The sequence below is a fragment of the Lepidothrix coronata genome, unplaced genomic scaffold (genome assembly GCF_001604755.1).
Source record: "Lepidothrix coronata isolate B3197 unplaced genomic scaffold, Lepidothrix_coronata-1.0 Scaffold226, whole genome shotgun sequence".
Taxonomy (NCBI): domain Eukaryota; kingdom Metazoa; phylum Chordata; class Aves; order Passeriformes; family Pipridae; genus Lepidothrix; species Lepidothrix coronata.
In genome coordinates this window covers 1032066-1051578 of record NW_016690406.1, presented here as the reverse complement: position 1 = coordinate 1051578, position 19513 = coordinate 1032066, and the positions used below count along the sequence as shown (strand labels likewise).

Genomic DNA, 19513 nt, shown 5'->3' with positions numbered 1-19513 from the left:
GGGAAAATACATGGACAAATATGGGGATGATCCTACATTCTTGTGTATTACCTTGAAGAGCTTCCTAAGGATCTGACACAAGTTCTATAATTTTAATTCTAAAATGCATGGCCTATAAATTCCCATAATGCCATTTTAAAGCAGCCAGTCTTAGGACAATGTGTTTTTTTAACTCTGGAATGTATGATTCATTATTTAAAATGTATTTTTTCGGTTGCTGCTACTAGTGGGCCTCTCATCACCTCATCTGTGTATTTCAGCCTTTTCTATCCTTAGTGACAAAAGATAGGATTCCTATTAATGCAGCTTTTCCATCCCATAAAATGCTACAGTGTTAGCTGTGAGTTTGTTGAAAAACCCAAAACTGTCCTGCTCCCATTTACTGAGCATGTTGTATGGATAGCAATGACTATGCAGCCCTGATGTCAGGGAACGTTTTTATAGTTTAGCAAGCCTGGCAGGCTGCTGTGCATATAAAAGGACAACTAAAAAGAATGAAGATCCAATATCACATTAGGAAAGCAGCAGGGAGAGGAGAGGGCAGGCTTCAAAACCAGGCAGCAAGTGAGGGGGCTGAGAGAGCATGGACTTGCCTACCAGAGCATAAACACACTGGCTGGTGGAAGGATGGAGGATACAAATTGCAATTCGCCACTAAACTTTCCCTTCTCAGCATTTTCCTTTCTACCTTGATCATGGCTGAGAAGCTTTTTCCTTTGGTTTTAAAAGGAGCTCTATATGCACTACTGTTCTAACTCTTCACACATGCCATTTTTTCTGAATGTGTTGTCATCTCTCCCATTCTTCCATAGGATGTGACCTCCTTTTTCTTTTCTCTCTGCCTGCCCTAACTGGGAGATTGGAGTTTAAACTTGCCTATGAATGACTGCATTGCTGCCTTAGCCCATTTCATTTCCACTTCAGCAGTGGCTGGATCTTAAATCATTGCCTGCAGCACCAGATGTCAGTGTGACATATCCGAGTTGGCAATGACAGTTCTAGACATGAGCAACCTGACTCTTCGAGTTCAGAGTTTGAGTCCCAGCTATTAGAAAATTAAAAGCTCTGATGAGGAAGGGAGGGAGCATGTTGGAGAGCTGGTGTTAAGCAGCTGACTTCAGAAAGAGCTTAAATTTTTTTGGACCAGGTATTGGACCTTGGCGCCTGCATTGATCTTCATGGAGATCATGTAGGTCCAAAGAAGGATTAGAGTCAAGGATGAGGACAAGGACTGTGTACTGCACTATATGAATTCCAGATGTAAGTGGAGAATCTACACCCACAGCCTTCCTCTTGAGCTCAAACATCGCAGACGTCTTCCTAGAGAGCAGGCACGGTGCGCTGTATTGCAGGTGTCCTCTGTACAGTAACAGCTTGTTATATTCTCCTCAGTTTCTGAACGTTATGTAGATGGCTGTGCAAGGGAACCTGTTACCCCAGGGAGTGCTGTAATATGTAAGATACAGGGATGGGTTCTGTCAATGTCTATGGAGCTCTGTGGTCCCAGATGGTTTGAGAGGAGAGAATTTTGGTTTGTCCTCAAAACCAGAGCAGGAAGAAGGAATTTCTAGGTACACTATGTTACAATATGCAGCCTTGGTGGCCACGGAGAATTTTTCAGACATAAAGATTCTCTAATTAAAGGTGGGATAGTTTGAGGATTATGATTCCAGCTTATTTGAAAGACCATGAGAGAACAAAGCTAACTGTTAAAAAAATCCCCAAAATATCAACAGGAGCAGAACTGTTCAGGGGAGAGAGTAAAAATGTAATGGATACTTATGATCAGCCACTGCATAGGTTCAAGCTGAAGGAAGGAAGAAGGAAATGGAAAGCCTGCAAGGGATATCCCTATACCTCTTGAAACTGTCAGAGTTCAATAGCACTCTGCAAGCAGTGAGGTAAACTGAGTACCTTCATTGAGTTAACACTGAATATGTGGCATAATCTACTACTGATGATGGAAAATACAGATACTTGATTTACCAAGGACAGAAAAAGTGAAAGTCCTCTGCCATGTTTTCTCTGGGTTCTGACTGCCTTCATCAGAATATTTGCAGATGCCAGTTAGAACAAACGCTTACAGACATCATCCACCTCCAGTGCTATTCCTCTGTCAGTTGAAACAGATGCTAGGGAGTTCCCAAGCATTCATAAGACTTAGTGTTTATAAAGAGATTGTAAGAGGCAAATGGGAAGGCTACAGAAGGCCAGTAAGCAATAGTCGAAGAAGATTCTGTGGCTTCTCTTTGAAGGAATACTTTGAAAGCTTCTCCTCTTTGGAGGAGTCACTAAAGACACATATTCACAGCCCGAAACTCCCAGTTTGGGAGAGTATCAGTTAAAACCTTGGCAATGCAAGTGAGAATGAACAAGAAGAGAGTAGCTTCATTGAACTTGTGCACTGTTCAGTTGAACTGATGAACTAAGTCAGACATATCTGAGAACCTCTTTCATTTTGCTAGTTCTTTTTCAGGGCAAGGGTGAGTTGTGGAAGAAATGGAACCATCTCTTGAATCATGACATCTTATAGAAAATCCAGCCTTTCTCTTGGTTTACTACCTGGGTAAAAAGTTTATTTATATGAAAAGCTGGATTGCTTTGTGAACTACTTCAGTAGGCCAAGCCAAGTTGGTCTTCCAGCACCATGAATTTATGTCCTTGCTGTGGCTTCCTGCCAGCATCCTCTTCATTGAACTGTATTTACGTTAGCACTGTAAAACATTACTTCATTCAAGTGTCTGAAGTGAAGCACTCACTCACTCCATGCACTTTGTCCTTAGCTGTTGCCAGCTGGTGAGAAGGTTGCCTTTCCCAGCTGGGCCCTGCCATTCTGAATGTAATGAGAATTAAATTATGAGAAATAAATGATTCACTGGGACTGCTCAGGTTCCAGTTTCAGTTTTAGTTGTCAAATATAAATGCAAAATACTGGACAACTAATTTCTTCAACTAAGATTGAAAGATAAATTCTTTGTTTGAAAGACAAATGCCTTCAGCAGGCATTGCTCTTGGCATCAGATCTTGGCATCCTTCAGTCTATGTACTGGTAAAGCAATCTGATGGTTTCACTGCACTTCAGTTTGCTTTTTTCTTCTGTAACTTTCAAAGCCATTTAGGAAGGGGAAGTGTTTTCATCTTATGGAAGGCAGAAGTGGCAGGAGAAAGAGGCAGATCATATTGTCTAACCTGGTGTAGCTCATGTAACCCCATGTGAAGCTTCTCTAGTCTGCTGAATCAATGGGATGGTCCCAAGGTCTCACTGACAGAACTAAGACAACTTCTATAGGAATAAAAGATAAAGAAGGTTTGACTCTCCTTAGTGTGCTCTAGTGCACAGGCTGTATTACTTCTGAATAAACACTTCAGAATGTTCTTCTGCATGTTCTAAAAGGGCTTGCCAAAGGGCAAGCTTTGCTTTCTCTATTTCAAGATGAAATTTAGATTTGTTAAATAGTTTGGAAATGAGATTTCTCATGGAGGTGTCCCTGTTTTGGAACATGTAACTATATCAGTGTTAACATGCAGACTGTGATATCACAAAACTTTTCACACAATAATCAATTTCTGGTTTAAAACACAGATCTACATGTCAGGAGACTGCATTTCACTTTCTGGCTTAGAGGTCCTTGCTTTGAAAAGGGCAATAGCACTTACTGTTCAACACCAGGGTGTCAGGGCTGTGTCAAGTCCTTAAGATGCTTGAATAGGAAGTTTGAAGGAGCTAGTAAATACTGCTATCTCTCTTGGTGCTATTGTTTCAATTTTATTCCTTCCTCATTCTTAACTTGCTCAGAGTTTATCTTTAATCTGTGGAAACCACAAGCAGAGAATAAGAAAATGTTTTCGTGGCTTTGTGGGAGGCAAGCGAAGAAAGTGTGTTGTGGGGCTGTAAGGATGGTCAGCTATGACAACTATGGGCACTGCCTTCTTCCCTAGGGGTAAAAGAAAAACCCAAACAAACAAAAGTAAGTTTCTCCATTCTTGTTGTGGTACCTACCAGTGGAGCATTGATATTCATTAAGGTGTCTTTACCACACCTTTAGATTTGAAAGAAAAATTAAGATAAATTAATTGTAAATTGTTGTTTTAAATTTGCTATATGGGTGTTTGCATCCTCCTGAGAAGAAACTGTTTCCACAAGTCAAAACCACTGGACAACTGCAGTCTTTCCTGCAGGTACCTCACCGGAGATGAATCTCCCCTTTCACTCCTGGGCATACAGGCAGCTGCTGCCCTCTCTTGTATTCAAACAGCTTCCAAGTGCTGTGAGCCTGTTTGAGGGTGACTCTACCTCACTGAAGCAGATCTCAATTTCTGAATCTTAAACATACTAGCTCTCTTACACGCTGGCAGAAAATACATCCTGCCCTCCATGTTACCTGATACGCCACTGGAAGGATTGTCTTGGAGAAAGTGCAGGTGACACCTGTGGAGATGCATTTAAACTTGCCTGGGAACTTCACTATATTTCTTATGAAGAATATATTGACTACTTTTGTCTACAGGGTCATGGCTGGTCAGCAATGAAGAAACATTAAAGACTCTCAAAGTCCATTTTGGATCTGTCAAAGACTGTGAGCACATCTATTTATTTATTCTTCCCTCCCCTCTCTTTGGTGTAGATTAGAGGTAAAATTCTCCAGGGAGTGGATTCCTCATTAAGATTTCCTGTACCTCCCAGTATGCAGAGTCTGGGATTACCACATGAAGGGCATCCTGCTATTTTTGCCTCTGGTCCAGTCCCTTTGAAGGGACCCTGGAACACTTTACAATAGTGCAGATTTATGAGGACTGTGCAGCCTGCCAGAGCCTTTCTGACATACTCCTGTAAACTAATTATGGGAAACTGCCCCAGGCCTCTGTCATTAAAAATACATTCTTAGCATTTCATGAACAAAGCTTAGTTTCCTCCTTCTGTTCCTATAGGATATGATCCGTTTCCTGACAGATGTTTATCCTAAAACATAAGCGATTGTTGCTGAGGAAAGTAAGTGAAAAATAATGTGTCACCTAGGATGAGTCACAATGTGAATCCTGAAATCCCAGCATGATCTGAACTTCTCCAATGCCCAAGAAAATTGCTTTTTAAGATTTTTAGTTGTTTAAATTCATCTAATTAGAGACTGGGCACTTTGAATTCTGTAGTTTGTTGTCAAGCCTTCCTTTTCAAAACTGCCTTAGCATGGCTTTTGACCAAAATCCATTACCCACCCACTGGCTATTTGGGCACCTGAACAAAACGAGTCTATCCATCCAACTGCTTGCGCCTTGCTGGCTCTTAGATGCTACAACACAGGGTGCCAGCACAGGCAGACAGATATAGAATAAACAAGAATGGTTGTTGGCAGGAGTGGAGCTCTGGCTCATGAGGGCAGATAAACACAACGTGTCTTGGCTGACTGAGTCGCATGTGTGATCCCAGGCTCTGGAGAGCAGGGCAGGCTGTGTGCGCATGGGCTGTGTGGGCCTGGAGCTGATTCAGAGGTTCCACATGCAGATGTAGATGTTATTGATGTGCATATCATAAACAATGCCCTTGGAAACACTTGTTCTTTGTCTAGGCAAGAGCCACTGGGACAACGTGGTATAAAAAGACCAAATTCAATTCACTCCTGTGGAGGAGACTGAGGCATCTTCTGGTTCAGACAGGTGATGAGGTTATCACCACTCACCTTATTATCTCAGGTCAATTGAGCTGCCAGAACTGGGTGTGCTTCAGATTGACTAAACTGCTAATTACTGTATCATAACTCAAATCTCAGTGAAAGGCCTGACATTTGTCAAGTCATTTACCTGAGGTGTAACTTAAACTTGCATTTTGCCAGTGAGCGGGGTACTTGTAAGCACTTCAGCTTGTTGCTGCTGTTGCATCTGGAGGGTATCAGCTGAGGTCCTAATTCCTGTTAGGACCTGGACTCCTGTGTGTGTTTCAGATGCAATATGTATGTGCACAGTACTCACATAGATCTTGATTTTAAAGGAGCTAAAAATTCCAGGGTGGAGTTCTTCCCAAGGCTTTCAGTTTGTGTATAGGTCAAGCGCCAGATGATTTGCTACAGCACAAGGCTTTGAACTGATCCCTGAAATTCTACAGCCATTCTCCTGCTATAAGGTTTTGAGCTGCCAAGTAAAGTGCACTGGGAAAAATAATATGCAGAAGGATGTCCATATTTTTCATCTGCAAATTCTTAAGACCAAAGATTCCAGAGGAATGGACATATTTGTTTTGTGATAGTATTATTACTTAAGTTCTGATATAAATTAACCCCTCCTTTTCCACTCTTTTTTTTTTAGGTTTTTTTTTTTTTTTTTTGGTGGGAGGAGAGTTGGTTGGCTGGTTTTGGGGGGGTTTTTGTTTGGGTTTTTTTTTTGGTTGTGTGTGTGGTTTTTTGGTTTGGTTTGGTTTGGGTTTTTTGGCCTTTTTTGGTTTTTTTTTGGTGGTTTGGTGTTTTTTGTTTGTTTGTTTGTTTGGTTGGTTTGGTTTGGTTTGGTTTTGGTTTTGGTTTTGGTTTTTTTTTTGTTTTTAATCTCTTACAAGGGATCCAGGTTAGTAATGGAGGCTGGGCCACAACAGGATGTTTACCATGAGGTCTTCTGCTACACAGATAATTTTTTTTCCTCCTGCAAATGATGGGTCTGAAATTCTTCCTCAGAGGGTGATCAGAACAGGAAGAGAACCTGAAGACACTCCTCCCCCTGCCACACATATACAGAAGAGGAGATAAGGTCTTCTGTGGGGTGAAGATTTGTGGGGGCAGAAGGCCTTTACAAATGCTGCTGGAATGACAGAAGCTGCAGAGGAGTCAGAGAGAAAAAGGATATTGAGAGATAAGGTTAAGGGACATGCAGGAAACTACTGGTGCATGTCTATACCAACTGCAGTGAGTTAGAGAAGAATTGCAGGGTTCTCTTCCTGTATCTCATCCCACGAAGAGTTGTGCAGTCAGGGAGAACCCCTTCCTAACATGGATGGTGGGTAACTGATTTCCATTAGCTGAAGCTCTGGTTATTGACCTGATAATTTTCTACTCATTCTTTACATTGGTGTAAATGATTAAAAAAATAGGGGAGCGGAGAACCAGGGTGTGAGTCTCTGGAAATACTGGAGAAGCAGCACAGCACAACCTCCATTTTGAAATGGGTATGGGTGAGGCAGTAATTGAGATGTGCAGGGTGAGGAATGATTTGGTCAAGCAAAGAATTGGTGTAATTAGCTGTCTGTTTATGCATATGGCTCTTCTGGCTATTTTTCCTTTTCTCAGCAGCATAGTTTGGATCTGAGCCTATTCCAGACAACTCTGACTTTCCTCTTCCTAATTTCCCATAGTAAGGGTTGAATAAAATCAAATGCTAAACAAACTGTGGCCTCAAACTTTCCTTTAGCAGTTAGAGGAAAAATTCCTCCCCCTCCCCCTCAATTTCTCAGGCTATTCCAGCCTGTTTTGTGAAAGATTCTCAGTCTTTCCTTGTGAAAGCTGATGGATGGCTCCAGCAGGGGAGCCAGTGAACTCCCACAGAAGAATGGGGCAGAGGTATGTGCATCCCTGTGATTTTTCTGTAAGGGGAAAATGAAGGAAGGAGGTAGGCTGCTTTGCACACTGGGGTCCACCACAGTGTGAAACAATGCCAAACAAAAAACTCAGCTCAGAGCCCAGAAAAAAAAATAAGGGATTTTGATGGCCTTTGGTCTGGCTGATAAACAAGCTACAGTGGCTCCATTCTGCTACAAGCCTTTTGATTAACCCTACCCTCCAAACACATTACCTGCAAATAAACATAAACCAGGCCTACACTAGCTGAGGCTGAAAAGCTGCGCAAGCACCATCCTCTGTGGACTTATCTTTTATTTATTTATTTATTTTTGCTACAAAGTCATGTGATACAACAGTTACTGTCTCCTATTCCGGAGCTGGTGCAGCATACATCAGCTGGAAGGGCATTTCCACCATGTTCCTTTGCACAGCATGGACATGCTTTTTTGCTACACCCTTGCTTCTCAGGGTCTGTGTTTGTGTCTGCGATCTGATGTCATTCTGTTGCTGCTTCATCAGCAGGAGACAAAAGCATTTTAGTGCCACTAAAGCTTATGAACCACAGGCTCCTCCACTCCAGCTTGTCCACTGACTTCTATCCAGAGACAGGGGAAGAGCTGTCTTATTAATGACTTTTTTGTGAAAGCATGAGTTAATGTGGCACTGACTTTTTCAGCCCTTTCCATCTCCTTCCGCTCCAGAAGAAACCAAAGGTAGAAACAACATATTTGGTCTCACCTAATAAATCGCTGGCAGTATGGAATAACTCCTACTACTCTAATGCCGGTATTTATTTTGTTGTATTTCTTACAGTGTAAGTGCTCTCCCTTCCTTGTAAGTCTGTTTCACACCCTGACAGACTTTGCTATCTTATGTCAGTAAGATGTAGATGAACAAGAAAGAGTCACTGTAGGAGCAACAAGAGTGATAAGATGCTTGGGGAACATGAACTGTGAGTAAAGGCCGAGAGAATCCGTTTTGTTTAGTCTAGAAAAAAGAACATGGCAGGAGCAGAGGTGGGAAATATGAGTGTTCAGACATTTTCAAGAATTTTGCAGATAGGACAGTGATCAAGTCTGCAGGTCAAGATGGGGTAAAGCAAGGAGATATTGGCCTAAGTTCAGTAAAGAAAGAAGACTTACGTTAGCTCTCTAAGAAAGGTAGAAAAAAAAGCCCAAAATCTTTCTAGCTGAAAGAATAGTTGAGCAATGGCTGTCTAGGGATTATAAACTTATTGCTCTTAGGAGGTTCATGAGAAGCCTGGATAGGGGAAAACTGTAGAAAGGGGATCCCAAAATTTCACTGCCTTTCCATGGTAACTTTTGTGTATCAGCACCAGTACAAATTCTGTTTACTTTTGACTAGATTCAGCTGCTTGCAACCATCTGTCTTTTCATGTTCCCTCCCTGCCCCACGTCCTTCCAACATTTAGGTGTTTTCCTGTATCTTCCTCTTGACCCATTCCATATTGCCAGATCAAAACACTGAGTGGTTGTAGATCCAAATTATCCTGTTCCTGTAACTGTACCTCATCAAATTTGAACACTATTTTTGTAGAGTAGCAAAGCTCAGCATTTAGCTCTTCTTTTGTATGGCATCTAGCATAGCAAGATTCTTTTCCGTTACTGGAACCCCAAATGATCACAGAATAAGCTGAGTTGGAAAAGACCCACAAGGATCATTGAGTCCAACATCTGGCCCTCCACAGGACCACTCCAAGAATCACACCATGTACCTGAGAGCATTGTCCAAACACTTCTCGAACTCTGTCAGGCTTGGTGCTGTGACCACTTCCTTGGAGAACCTGTTCCACTGTCCACTTCTCTGGATGAAGAACTTTTTTCTGATATTCAACCTAATCTTCCCCTAACACAACTTCAGGCCATTCCCATGGGTCCTGTCACTGGTCACAGGAGTGAAGGGGTCAGCACCTGCCCCTCTGCTTCCCCTCGTGAGGTCTCCCCTCTGTCTCCTCTTCTCCAGGCTGAACAGATCAAGAGAGCTCAGCTACTCCTCTTACAGCTTCCCCTCAAGGCCCTTCACTATCTTTGTATTCCTCCTTTGGCCACTCTCTAAAAGCTTTATATCTTTCATATATTGTGGTACCCAAAACTGCACAAAGGACTCGAGGTGAGGCCACACCAGTGCACAGAAGAGCAGGAAAATGCTGCAGGAGAAATAGTATATATAATAAGAAGAATTGCAATTATCACTCTTCTACAAATAACTCAGTTCTATCTGTGGCTGCAGTTAAGCACTAAAGAAAGAGTGGGATATTTCATCCAGTGTTGAGCTGGATGAAATATTACCTCTTAGCTATCGTAGGATAACTGCAATATGGAAGGTACAGTATGTTTCAGTTGCAGGGTCCAGGACTGATTGTGTAATGCTGCATGACAAACACATTTGGTGTTTTATACGTGTTCACCAGGGAGCAGCAAATCAGCAGTAAGATCTCATACTTTGGAAGAATACACTGTGCTACACACATTTTTGCATCTTTGAACTAGTATAACTAGTTGTTTTGAAAGAAATCGACTGAAGACATATGATGCAATCAGACCTCGTGTATCAGCTACCTATGTTAGCTGCCTGATGAGGCAGGACCAACACTGTAATATTGTGTGAGATCAGCCCCTGACCCTGAATGAAACAGATTGGAGGCAAAAGGAGAAGAAATGTGTTAAATCATATGTCCTGCTTAACTACTCAGTGTCTTTGAGCAAGCTACAATCATCCTGCGCTTGACTTTCCGGAGGCATTACTGTCCCTGATGAGGAAGAAGAGGCTGAGTTCCTCCTCTGTCTGTACAGGACCACATGCTGCTTCTGCATTAACATCCTGATTTACAGCCCACTGAGAGTCATGTAGGACAGCAGAAAATGCAGCCAAGGTTTCCTGTGGAGAAGTTGGCAGGCCTCAGGAACCCCCTCCAGGTCCATCTTGCTCCCTGCCTGTAGCCAGGCAGCCAGCCCAGAGTCCCCCTAACAGCCCCTCACTCCTTAGTCTGTGGCTGTGACACTCCCATCGTCCTGAGCATTGACTGTCCTGGGGCTGCAGCTTTTCTAGGAGCACTGTAGCCCAACAGGCATTAGGACAATCCCTTCAAGGGAGCAGTGTCTGCCTGGGGAGTGTGTGTGCTGAGCTCTTGAAACATCTCTGTGTCCAAAGCCAATATCTTCAAGCTGAGGCAAATCAGAAGTTAAGGGTTGCTTGTAAAGGTTAAATTGTGACATTTTTAAAGGGCACTGAGTCTCAGTCAGTGCATGCTTTGGCAGTGTGTCCAGTCTGTTACAACCATATTGTGCCATCCCTGGGAGGCTGTGGGAAAAGGCAGCAGCTCACTTCTGCCCCTAACTCTGCTGGCCACCACACAGCCCGCCCTGCTGGAAGGGGCAGAGGGAAAAGGACCTCCAGGCATGATCTGGGCTTCAGCCCCACAATTGGATAAAGTTAGTATAAACCTTCTTCTCAATCAATTTCTGTCAGAGCTAGTGGCAAAAGATGCAAAGAAGATGAAGAAAACATCAAGCTCCTTACCTCAATGTATGTAGGCATTGTTCAGAGGTAATGGAGAGTCAGAACCAATGATCTGCATGGAGATTTCCATGGGAAAGTATTTGGCATACGGTAATAGCTGCTTCACTTGGATTGAATGGCCTCTGCCCAACTTGTCATTTTGTAAAAACAAAAATATTTGGTGGAGTGTTTGGTTTTGAGGTTAATGTGTAGAAAATGTGGGGAACATACCTTTTTAAATAATTTAAACCTGAACATGTCGCCTCTTTCCTCTCTCCATTTTCCAGAGTTCCCAGAGGTATAAGCCCTTCTATGGTGCTTCCTCCTCCACTTGCTGTTTCCCCCCACCACTGATGTACTTACCAGCTGCCATGCAATTATGCTGCTTTTCAGGCTTTTCAGTCAGTGAGGCAATAAGAAGAAATTGGCATTTAAATTACCCCATAGGGTGTTGATGACATTTTCCCCTACTGTATTTTAGACCATGCTGGCTCAAACCATCTTGTGTCTATCCAAAGTTATTGCAGACAAGGCAAGCTTTGATCTTTCCAAAAGTGCAGAAGTGTACGTCTGCTGTAATGTGATGTCTCTCCTATTATTGCTGAGCCTGGAACACAATAACATCTTATAGAGGGCTTTGGAGTTTAGACTACAGCCCATTTATTTATTTTGCTGGAGCACTGTCCCATAAGGAAAATCCTAGGCTGGGTTTAAAGAGCCAGACAATGGAGCAGCCGTCACATTTAGATGTTGCTTTTGAAACAATACCCTAATGCTACATCACTTTGCTCTGCTGGGTTCTGCTTCTACTTGTCAGTGGCAGAAATCACAAAATCAGAATTAGTGAAAGGGCTTTAGTGATGTTTAGTGCAAAGCATGTTGAAAATGAAAACATCAAGCTCAACTCTGCTGAAAAAGCATCTCTCTGGTTCCTAGGTTTCTTCTTGACCAGTGGGTAGAGGCATTACCTCACACTCAGTATGGAATCAGGCAATGGACTGTGTGTTTCAGACTTTTGCAAGAAAAGAAATGTTATACTTAGAGTAAATATTAAGAGTGCCAAATGTATGTCAAAAATCTAGACCATTTACTACCATGGAAAGGGGCTTGAGACTCCCAGCATTTATAGAAAAGAAAAAGAGACATGTCTAGTCTTACTGTCTGTGAAAATAATCTTAGAACATTTTTGGAGTCTGCAGATAGCCCAAAATAAGAGCTTAATGCTGAAGGACTTGCTGTATTTACAGCCTACTGATTTTTAATGTTAAAATGAAAAAAAGAATAGTATTTTTTACCAGTATATTCTGTTGAAAAAAAACCTTATCAACAGTTTTTAGTAAAAAATTTTGATCCTGTTTTGCTTGCTCTATTGCCAAGCTCCTCCTCCTGCTCCCAGTTTTTAAAAATATGAAAGTGGTAAATATAAACAGGTAGAAGCAGCTGCATATTGGGAAGAGGCATGGGTTGACTAACTTTTTCATTTATTAAAAAAATATGGAAGCTATGATTGAAATTGGCAAACAAAAAATCCTGAAAAAACATTGGAAAGCAAACACTTGACATTTATTCTGTAAAGTGAGCTTTCAATTCTCATTAGCTTGATTAGAGCAATTTATATAACAGTTTTGCTTTTGGCTTCCCTGTGATATTAAGAACCTCTTACAGATTGCTTAATATCTTAGACATCTTCAAGGACTTCCATGTTCCTTAAGCATCTCTGTTAAACTTCTAAATCTCACTTGCTCTCTTAAAATCAGTGACTTTTACGATGCAATTATGTGCAAGGATTTTGAAATCTGGAGTTGTGCATGCATATATCTGTATATATCTGTCCAAAACAGATACTAAGATACTGTGTAAAGGGGATTCTGTATTAAATAGTAATTTCCTGATGAATCCATTGACAATGTTAGTACTTTTAAGGTTTGAGAACTACTTGAGATCTCTCTGTCACATCAGATTGCTGCAAAACCTTGGAATCTTGCCATGAAAATAAGGACTAGTTTGACATGGATTACATGTGGTTTTGCTAGCAATTACAGGAACAGGACATTTGGCAAGCTGGCATTTGATGGGGGCACAAGTATGACAGGTCAAGCAGGGTAACAGGAAATACTGGGAGCAGCTCTTTCAGCCAAGTTTGGTTTTTAAAGGACCAGGTCAGCAGTAACAGACCAAACTAAAAGCCTAAGTCTAAACCAGAAGACTAGACTGCTTGTGATACCCCACCTAATTGCTCAAATATTTCTTACTTATTACCACTTTCAGTTTAAGCCCTGTGTTTATTATGAGTGTGTAAGGAGTTTCTGAGCCCTCGTGCTGTGTATGGACACAGAGCCCTGCATGTGTGCAACCGCTAAGATCCATTTAAAACTTACTTTGTGCACAGGGATATTCTATTGGATAAACTCAGAAATATCAGAACTAAAAACATAACACACATGCTTGGGGGAAAAGCAAAGGCTGTGGATCCAACTGGGAGGCTGAAATTACTAACTTCTGAATGATTAACTGTGTGACCTTTGAAGAGCCTGTACTGCAGGAGCTTCATATCTTCGGGATTTTTGTGAGATACCAAGAGCATAGGTCTATGGTCTTTCTGCAGAATAATTCAAAGCTTGGAAACCTTACCTTTGGGGTAGAGATATAAGAAGCTTAGTCTATTCATTTCAGAAAAGAGAAGGTGAAGAGGTGGCTTGGTCAGAGCCCACAAGACTTTAGTGTGGTAGAAGGTTTCTGTGAACAAAGAACTCTTTTATGCAGCAGAGAGAGGCATAACAAACACTGTGTCTGGAAGCTGCAGCGCAGTTTATACAGATGGGAACTGAGGTGCAAAATAATGGGCTTGAGGCAGAAATCACTGACAGAAATTTTATGCCTGGTGTTACACTGCAGATCAGACTGGGTCATCACAACCAGCACTCTTGGCTTTGAAATCTGTATGCCTATGATTAACGTGATTCCCACATTATATGCACACATCAGCATTACGTTTAGTCACTGAAGAAGAGAGAGAATGCATTCAGTTAGCTCTGGGCTTTCTGCCTAAAGAGGGAAAATGAAGTGAGATTTTGTTTAAGGACAACTCTGGTAGCTCTGAAAAACAACACGGAATTATTAGCATTTGGGCAGATTGAACAGGTTTTCAAAGCCCAGTACAAAAGACTTTGCAGAAAGATCTCTGTTCTCAGTGACCTGCACAGAAAGAAGGCCGGAAGGAAGGCCTGTGCCTACCCTACTGGGGCTTAGTTGTGGTCCTAGAAAGCATAGGACATGCTTAGATAAGCAAATCAGAGGTAGGCACGGCTATACTAGAAACCTTTATTTCAGTAGGGATCTTGCATAAATAGAAAGGGGAATATCCTTTTGTCCGAGGATGGTCCTATTTAAAAAGGGTGGTATGGATGATGGTAATGGAAGGGAACTGCATCCTTTCCAGAGCAGCCCTGGTTTAAATGTTTCATTTTGCTGCAAAACCCCTAAGTTCTTGTAAGAACTTTAGAAGAGTCACTTTAAAGTGTTCCTGACTCACATGATAGGAATTCATTGCATTGAAAATCTAATTTTCAAAATGAAAAAACTATGATTTTCAAATGTAAAAACTGCACTTTCAAATCTCATTTAAGTACCCAGAGGGTATCAAAAATTAAATTTGTTGGTGATTTCAGATAGAAAACATTTTAATAATAATTATGGTGCATGAGTAGTGTTTCATCCTTTGATGTTTATTCAGGTTGGAAATACTTTGAAGTTGGTTATCTCAGAATCACAGAGTCACAGCCTGGGTCAGGTTGGAAGGGACCACTGGGTTATCTGGTCCAACCTCCCTGCACTAGCAGGGCCACCCTAGAGCACATTGCACAGGATTGCATCCGGATGGTTCTTGAATATCTCCAGTGAGGAAGCACAGTCACCCACACAGTTCTTCCGTATGTTCAGGTGAAACTTCCTGTGCATCAGTTTCTGCCCATTCCCTCTTGTCCTGTTGCCTGGCAGCACTGAGAAGAGCCTGGCTCCATCCTCTAGGTGCCCTCCCTTTAGGTGCAGGACTCTGAATTTGCCTCTGTTGAATTTCAGAAAGTTCCTCTCTGCCCTTGTCTCCAACCTGTTGAGGTCCTTCTGAAGGGCTGCACAGCCCTCTGGGGTATCAGCCACTCCTCCCAGCTTTGTGTTGTCAGCAAACTTGCTGAGGAGGCATCTGTCCCTTCATCCAAGACATTGATGAATGGGACAAGAAGATCACTTCCCATACAGTCTTATTTTCTGCTGCCATGGGGTGCATGTCACCCACATGTATAGACGAGTCCTTTCAATACAGTTGCTTTGTTTTGCTTCTCCATTTTTTCCATCAGAGTGCCCAGTTATTCCAGACCAACACTCGTATTTTTTGAACATTTCCCAACATCTGTCTCCAAGGTCCTCAGTTTAAGCAGAGTGCTGAGGTGTGGATAATTGAACTCACTCATTTTGGGGTCCAGGTTGTTGCTGATTTCTCTTTCTCTTCTCTCTTGCAAACTTTCATTTTAAAAGATCACAATTTTCTTTGCCAAGTTGTGAAACTTGATTTTGGGTTTTTTCATCTATTTTCCAGCCACCTTGCAAAGGAAGTATCATGTGGAGTCATGCTTTTGATGTCACCTAGGACTGTGGGTCTGCACTATGCAGATCTGAAATAGCTGGTTTAGACCCTTTTCATTTTCATCTTGTTGCTTTTGGCAGGAAAAAAGTTGTTCAAAAGTAAGAAAATTTGTTCCCAGCTGATTTGAAAACTGAATGGCTCCCTGTTTGTTTTTTTTCTTTTCTAAAAGTCCTTTACAAGGGACTGTTTTTTGAGGGCTTGTGATCACATGTGTAGTTTGCTTTCTGTCTAGCCACAGCAGTTTACCACTTACAAAAGAGTCTTTCAGCACCTGACCCTATATTCAGGGCAAGATCTGCAACCTTTAATTGTTTAATTAGCTGGTGCTAGCTTAAAAATATTTAACAGAGCTCTCTCAGGTAAGTAGGTTATTTCAGGAAGCATCCTCACAAATTATTTTCATTCCTTTTCTTTTGCTACTTTACCCAGCAGAAGGAAGCAAAGGTTGTGATCTTTGACAGTGATCAGCCCACCTTCAAAATACTTGCAAGTAGCCCTCATCTTCTCAACTAATGAAATAAAAGCCTCTGTCGGAACTCTCCTGTACTAGGCTGTTTGTGCCTGATGTGCTCTCTGCTGAGGAGGGGTGTGAGTGGTGGTGGCTAAAAGAAAAATGACCTGATATCTTTTTATTGCTTCTTTGTTTGTTTAGTGGTGAGTGGGCAACCCTTTCATCTGAAAATTTGTGCATTCTTTTCTATTCCATAAAAGTGTGGAGTCAAATATAATCCCAAGTTGGGTAGGAAGATACTTTACCTACAGTAACAAACAGTACATGGAACAAAGGCTGCTTGTCCTGACTACCTCTGTCAAAAACAAATGATGATGAGTAAAGGTGAAAGGTAGTACTTCTAAAATGTATCCTTTTAAACATCAGTTAACTGCAGAAGGTGACACTGACATAATACGAGGTTTTGTTTTATGTGTTTGCAGATTTTGACATGATGAGGAGAAAATTGAGCTGCTGAGAAGTTTTTCTTCTTTTAGTGACATTCAGACACTCCTGCTACAGGAAGATGAGTTAGCATTTGCCACCTTCATCGTGCTGCCAACTGACCTCTCCCAGTTTATTTCTGGTAGAATTTCCAATATTTTTAATACCATAATGCTGGCAGATAAAAGATTAAGAATAAACTGCCTCTATTCCTATCTTTTCTGTGAGAGATAAACAATAATGAACATGAAGTACGTCAGTAGCATTTTTATGGAGCCACTTTTTAAACTGTAGCTTGCTTTTGAAGTCAGCATTGCACTTGGCCCAAATGATGGGATGCTGACATTAAATGCTACTCAGGCTGAGCCAGTGTTAATATTTTCAATGCCTTATTAAAAAGGAAAGAATGTAAACTAATTCTACTTCTGTTATGATGAAGTTCCTTCATAACATCTGAGCAAAATCAAAGCTCTTTGAGGACTTAGGCAAAGTATAATTTTTCTGCTGTTTATTTGGGGCAGGGAGCAGTGAGGGAATGATTTTTAAAATGCTTACTGAGAGTCAGCTAATTTTCCTCATCCCTGTTTGAAAGTTTCCAAAAAAGGAGCATGAGGAAATCAGGTTGACTCCCATGGTCAACAGCAGCCAATGCCAATGAATACATGTACTGTTGGTTAGTGAAACTCATTATCCCTATGTGCCAAAACTGAGACAATGGAGACAAAAGTCACAGCCTTTCAACTCCAAATATATCACTGGGCTAAATTGCCTAACATGACTAAGAAAATAATCAATCAAAAGAAATTACTATGCAAGAAAAAACCCTTCTTCTCTATCACCCATCTCTTGTCCCCTCCTGCACCTGGCACTGGCTACCTAGTCAGTCTACAGGACACTTAACTGGGTGCTGTTATTTAGCTACAGGAAAGACGTAATTTCTGCAGCAGATGAGCACTAATGCATAAATTCTGGTAACCTCACTGAAAAATAATGATATGTTAATCTATCCATTTTGCAGATGAAGAAAAGGGGCAATTGCTAGTGTGCCACTTCAGCGTTACTGTCTGCCTTGAGTCCTACCCATGTTAGTAGACTGACATATTTCAATTCTAGCAGGCTCACCTGCCACGTACCTGCTTTAGAGCCTGAGCTGGTCTAACATCTCCACTCTGTGTTGCTAAAGTTGTACCCTGTGCAGCTCACACATTAGTTCACAATGTGGTCACTGTGTTACCCTCTATTCTGGCTTCTAATCATGGCAAACTGGTGGCTCTCAAACACTAGAGATGTTGCAATTCATCTGAAGAGGGTTCCTCAGATGAAAATCTGGAAATGAAGACTGCTGACCGGGAAGCAAGAACCAGACTGTCTCAGAACAAGACTATCTGATAAACTTCATTTTATCAGCTTGTTGGATCAAATAGGATATATCAATACCATTCCATCACCACAGTTTATCATCTGGAATCCCTCTGTAGCTTACAGTGGCAGATCTTAAGAATGACAGTTCCTTTCCAAATGCTTCACAAAAAAATATTGCTCCAGTTGGTGTTAAATGAGTTAGCTTAAGCAAAGTCAAACAGTTCAATGCTTTGCATTCCATAGAAGTTAATGAGTATTTCTTGCAGCTCTCTTTTTATTCTTTGGATGACACTGTCTTCCTGGAGGGTGGATAAGAATATGAAGTCTGTGAAGATAAAGCAGTAATTCTTGCTGTGACTCAGGAGAGAAGGAAAGCGAAACAGACTGTGAACTAGAATCAATGGGATATATGAAGATTGCATACTTCTTGTCCAAGTATATTGACTGCACAATTCTGTATCATGATCCAAGGTTATGCCTGGTACCAGCTCAGCTGTATTTCAGCCAGGTTCTTGCTGAAGAAAGGTGGACTTAAGGAATTTATTATTCTATTTAGTCACCATGCTCCAGGAGAAACCTGGTGCTGCCACAGCTGAGGAAATGGTATAATATACAGATATGTTAAGAGATGAAAATCAAAAGAGAGCTATGTACTTATGGTAAATAAGTAAGGCATTAAGAAGATATTTCTGTTGTAAGAAACACTGAGGTACACACTATTCCTCTCTCCAGTTGAACAGTACCTCCATAAGCAAAGAAGTTGTACTAAAAAATACCTTTATCCATGTTCCTAACTCCTCCAATAAGAATCTAAGTAGGTCCAAAGATTCACCAAACCTGGCTCTGCAAAGAGACAAAAGCAGTGAAGACGTGAGGGAAAAAAAAATCATTTTAGTAGTTTTTAAGCTGCTGCCTTTCATACTTACAGTAGTCTATTCAATTCTCTGTTACAGTGGGAAAGGGAGATCATCTTGCCCCACCCTGGACATCACACTCTAATCTGTTCTTTTTATTTAACTGGTCTCTTAGTTCAACAGCCAATTATATATTCACCAAGTTCTTGGTTTAAAATCATTCTTAGGCTTGTGGAATTTTTGCTGCCAACCTCAAGATTCCATCTACTTGTCTTTGCTAAAGACTTGTGTCAGCTTAGACAAATTGCGCTTGGCCAGATGGCAGTGCCCTTGCCCCTGGTAAACAGAGCTTTCCTACACAAACAGGCCTGCTGTCATAAGTGTGCTGCTCAGCAGAGGAGGTTTGAGCTAGCTGCAGTAAAATCTGTTGTCTTGATGTAAAAATCTTCTATGTGATAAGAATCTTCCCCATATGGATGAGGAAAATCTGTTCCTTCTTTCCTTTGCTGAGCACATTGAGCTCTACAGATGTAAACCTGCCCATACGTGCGAAACACATCTGAGTATTTTCAGGCATTTCAGTGGTACTCTGAGTCAACAACATTGTGAAAGAACCTGTCAGAAGGTAGAGAAATTATCTTTGAGAAGCTGGAGATATTTTTTTAAGAGC

At 41.4% G+C, this 19513-nt stretch overlaps 1 protein-coding gene across 1 annotated transcript in view; it reads left to right on the top strand.

Moving 5' to 3' along the window:
* Window positions 1–16868, top strand: part of SLC35A5 (solute carrier family 35 member A5) — a 66520-nt gene extending 49652 nt beyond the window's left edge. The window contains exon 10 of the transcript XR_001877854.1: window positions 16627–16868. The gene's annotated coding sequence lies outside the window, so the exon portion shown is untranslated. The remainder of the gene's footprint in view (window positions 1–16626) is intronic.
* The last annotated feature ends 2645 nt before the right edge of the window (window positions 16869–19513 follow it).